We start from the raw sequence: 4483 nt of genomic DNA, 5'->3' as shown, positions 1-4483 counted from the left end.
AACGTGCGCGCGTTCACAGGAAATCTCGCGTCTCGCGAGATGACGCATAGATGCGTGACTGTGCCTGAGACAGCCGCCTCCAGTCCGGAGGCGGTTAAAACTAAGACAAAGAGAAACCGATTTGCCGACATGAGCAGGAGTGTAAATCCACCCAAAACCTCGGTGTACAGTGACTGGGCCGCCCTGCTCCATCCTGACGCTTCTCCTGTAGTTCTCATTATATTATAGACTCAATTATCAAAAAATCATCCGACCGTTCTGTGTATGCAGCTCCTGTGCAGAGATAGTTCTAAAAGCACATCTCATAATAAGCTATAAATAGGTAAAAGCAGCTTTATATAGAATACGTTCTACACGAGGCATCTCTCCGAAGTCTGTGCAGTCACAGCGGGTCCTGAGGATGTGGCGGCTCCTGGAGAGATGGAGAAATGGACAGAATTAGATGAGTTAGTCTGCAGCCCGAGGTCAGATCCCAATCATGGCAGGTGGACTGCGGACATTACATTATTACAGTATACAGCTATACACATAGATGGCAGTACATCCCCTGGAGGACGGCGGAGATACAGATACATTATTACAGTATACAGCTATACACAGAGATGGCAGTACATCCCCTGGAGGACTGCGGACATTATGGAGGATGGCGGAGATACAGATACATTATTACAGTATACAGCTATACACATAGATGGCAGTACATCACCTGGAGGACTGCGGACATTATGGAGGATGGTGGAGATACAGATACATTATTACAGTATACAGCTATACACATAGATGGCAGTACATCACCTGGAGGACTGCGGACACAAATTAGTGCACAACTTGGGGAATGCCCCCATGAGCAGTACCAGAGGAGCAAGAAAATTCCTCTTCTATGGTTTTAGTAGGATTCTATGGAGCATTACAGAGTAATAAATAAGATAATAGAGAGAACACGTACTGAAGGAGCGACAACATCAGCAGAAATCTAGGTTTCCAAACATATGAACCAGCGACGAGTGAGACAATGCATCCGGACAAATCCATGGTCCGTGTTATAGATGAAACAATCACTAGTGTTCCTAGAAGACAATAGAAACTGATTTTATATAGAATCCATAAATGAGGAGCAGGACTGTACCACTGTAGAAGGAGGTGGGGTGACGAGGAGCAGAACTGTACCACTGTACAAGGCGGTAGGGTGATGAGGAGCAGGACTGTACCACTGTACAGGGAGGTGGGGTGATGAGGAGCAGGACTGTACCACTGTACAAGGACATGGGGTGATGAGGAGCAGGACTGTACCACTGTACAAGGACATGGGGTGATGAGCAGGACTGTACCACTGTACAAGGACATGGGGTGATAAGCAGGACTGTATTACTGTACAGGGAGGTGGGATGATGATGAGCAGGCCTCTACCACTGTACAAGGAGGTGGGGTGAGGAGGAGCAGGACTGTACCAATGTACAAGGATGTGGGGTGAGGAGGAGCAGGACTGTACAAAGATGTGGGGTGATGAGGAGCAGGCCTCTAGCACTGTACAAGGAGGTGGGGTGATGAGGAGCAGGACTGTACCAATGTACAAGGAGGTGGGGTGATGAGGAGCAGGCCTCTAGCACTGTACAAGGAGGTGGGGTGATGAGGAGCAGGCCTCTAGCACTGTACAAGGAGGTAGGGTGATGAGGAGCAGGACTGTACAAGGAGGTAGGGTGATGAGGAGCAGGACTGTACAAGGAGGTAGGGTGATGAGGAGCAGGACTGTACCACTGTACAAGGAGGTAGGGTGATGAGGAGCAAGCCTCTATCACTGTATAAGGAGGTGGGGTGATTAGGAGCAGGACTGTACCACTGTACAAGGAGGTGGGGTGATGAGGAGCAGGACTGTACAAGGAGGTGGGATGATGAGGAGCAGGACTGTACAAGGAGGTAGGGTGATGAGGAGCAGGACTGTACAAGGAGGTAGGGTGATGAGGAGCAGGACTGTACCACTGTACAAGGAGGTAGGGTGATGAGGAGCAGGACTGTACCACTGTATAAGGAGGTGGGGTGATGAGGAGCAGGCCTCTACCACTGTATAAGGAGGTGGGGTGATTAGGAGCAGGACTGTACCACTGTAAAAGGACATGGTTGATGAGGAGCAGGACTGTACCACTGTAAAAGGAGGTGGGGTGATGAGGAGAAGGCCTCTACCACTGTACAAGGACAGGGGGACATTACCTCCTCACAGGAGCCGCCCAGAAGTCTTCACCTTTTGTGATACAATCAGCCGCTGTCTGTAAACACAGGACACCGCTATGAATTGCCAGGAAGATATGTAATGTCTGATAATATGATGCCCCCTACTGCTTCATCTCTGTTATAGGCCTCAAGCACACGGCCGTTTTGGTCCACATCAGAGCCGCAGTTTTAGCGGCTCGGATGTGGACCCTCTCACTTTAATGGAGATGCAAAAGATACGGACAGCACTTCGCGCGCTGCTCGCATCAGTTGCTCCGTTCCGCGGACCAGCAAAAAAATAAATAAAATGTCCTATTCTTGTCCAAGCTTTGCAGACAAGAATAGGAAGTTATATTAAAGGCTGTCTGTGCCGTTCCACAAATTGCGGAACGCACACGGACGCCATCCGTGTTTTGTGGATTCGCGATTTGCAGACCGCAAAACACAATGGTAGTGTGCATGATGTCATACACTGTGGATGATGAGAGTAATCATCGCTGCCACCTACCACTGCGCTGTGTACAGCCGACCGCGCACCAGGACAGCTACTGCGCTGTGTACAGCCGACCGCGCACCAGGACAGCGACTGCGCTGTGTACAGCCGACCGCGCACCAGGACAGCGACTGCGCTGTGTACAGCCGACCGCGCACCAGGACAGCGACTGCGCTGTGTACAGCCGACCGCGCACCAGGACAGCGACTGCGCTGTGTACAGCCGACCGCGCACCAGGACAGCGACTGCGCTGTGTACAGCCGACCGCGCACCAGGACAGCGACTGCGCTGTGTACAGCCGACCGCGCACCAGGACAGCGACTGCGCTGTGTACAGCCGACCGCGCACCAGGACAGCGACTGCGCTGTGTACAGCCGACCGCGCACCAGGACAGCGACTGCGCTGTGTACAGCCGACCGTGCAGCAGGACAGTGGCGGCCCCCCTCACATTACAGGAGGTCAGACTGATCACCTTCGTGTCCTGCTCAGTAAGGAGTCTGGAGTTGCGGCTCCTGCAGTATTCCTCGCTGCCAGAGAACGTCGCCATCTTCTCGTGTACGACACAGCTACCTGCAATACAGACGTAGGAGGCGATTATACTGTCCAGGGGGTCGTGTGACAGGTGGGGGTCTGTGGTCGTCTGACAGCAGCAGGGCTGTGGAGTCGGAGTCGGAGTCGAGGAGTCGGAGTCGGAGTCAATTTTGGGTACCTGGAGTCGGAGTCGGCAAAAAATGAACCGACTCCGACTCCTACTAAATTTAAATTGGAATAAAAAAATAAAAAAGCAAGTTTAAATGTCCGAATTCATAAACAGTTATAATTAATGACTTCTCTACTGTAAGAATAAAGGCCAATGCACGCAGTGCCTCACGTAACCGCAAAACAAACGCGTTCAGTGATGTGAAGAAGCATGCTTTTCATATGCTTCACTATATGGCACGCAATGCACAATTAGGAGTGGCAATACATATACTTTCCATTGTGTTGTGTTCTGATGTTACAGGGAACACAATGCCCATGGTTATCCTAGCCTCTCACTGATAAGGGATTAAGTAAATATGTGTTTTGCAGGACTAGAGACACTTGTATAAGTGAAGGGAATGGAGGGTCAATAGTTCAAGACTGAAGCTGTAAACCATGGATGTCAAACTCATGGCCCTCCAGATGTTGCAAAACTACAACTCCCATCATTCCCTGATAGCTGTAGTATGCCCAGGCATGATGGGAGTTGTAGTTTTGCAACAGCTGGAGGGCCACGAGTTTGACATCCCTGCTGTAAACCATTGGAAAAACTGCTGTCATTCAGCTAAGGCTATAAAACGTGTAAACTCAGAATGTTATCTTAAACTTTAAACATGACTATGGGATTCTTCTGGGGAAATCATGTTTTAAAATAAATGTCCCTTCTTGGATCCTCCCACTGCCCTGTCTTCAGCAGAAGATCAGCACACAAAGGAGAAGGCAGCAGCTTCTGCCCAACTACCTCTCTGTGCTAGAAGAGCTTAGAAGAACTTCTTTCTTTCCTTCAAGGAATGTATAAAATACATTCGCATATTAAATACAGAGGAGTCGGAGTCGGGGAGTCGGAGTCGGAAGTACAAAAAACTGAGGAGTCGGAGTCGGAGTCGGAGCATTTATCTACCGACTCCACAGCCCTGGACAGCAGCCTACAAAGTGGTCAGTTGCCAGTTAGCCGTTCTCTGGCCACCCCAGTCCTCTGCTCAGCCCTCGGAGGTCTCTGTAGTCTCGGCCGCTGTGGAGGGTGACACATCACAATCACACACT

At 50.3% G+C, this 4483-nt stretch overlaps 1 long non-coding RNA gene across 1 annotated transcript; it reads right to left on the bottom strand.

The window, feature by feature from the left end:
* Positions 1–966: 966 nt before the first annotated feature.
* Positions 967–3240, bottom strand: LOC122933928. Its single transcript, XR_006388593.1, has 3 exons — positions 3171–3240; positions 2206–2261; positions 967–1067 (listed from the first exon to the last, which is right to left on the bottom strand). It is a non-coding gene; the product is annotated as an uncharacterized LOC122933928 (long non-coding RNA).
* Between the last annotated feature and the right edge of the window lie 1243 nt (positions 3241–4483).

Source organism: Bufo gargarizans, chromosome 4 (genome assembly GCF_014858855.1).
Source record: "Bufo gargarizans isolate SCDJY-AF-19 chromosome 4, ASM1485885v1, whole genome shotgun sequence".
Lineage (NCBI taxonomy): Eukaryota > Metazoa > Chordata > Amphibia > Anura > Bufonidae > Bufo > Bufo gargarizans.
This window is presented reverse-complemented; position numbering and strand designations above follow the sequence as displayed.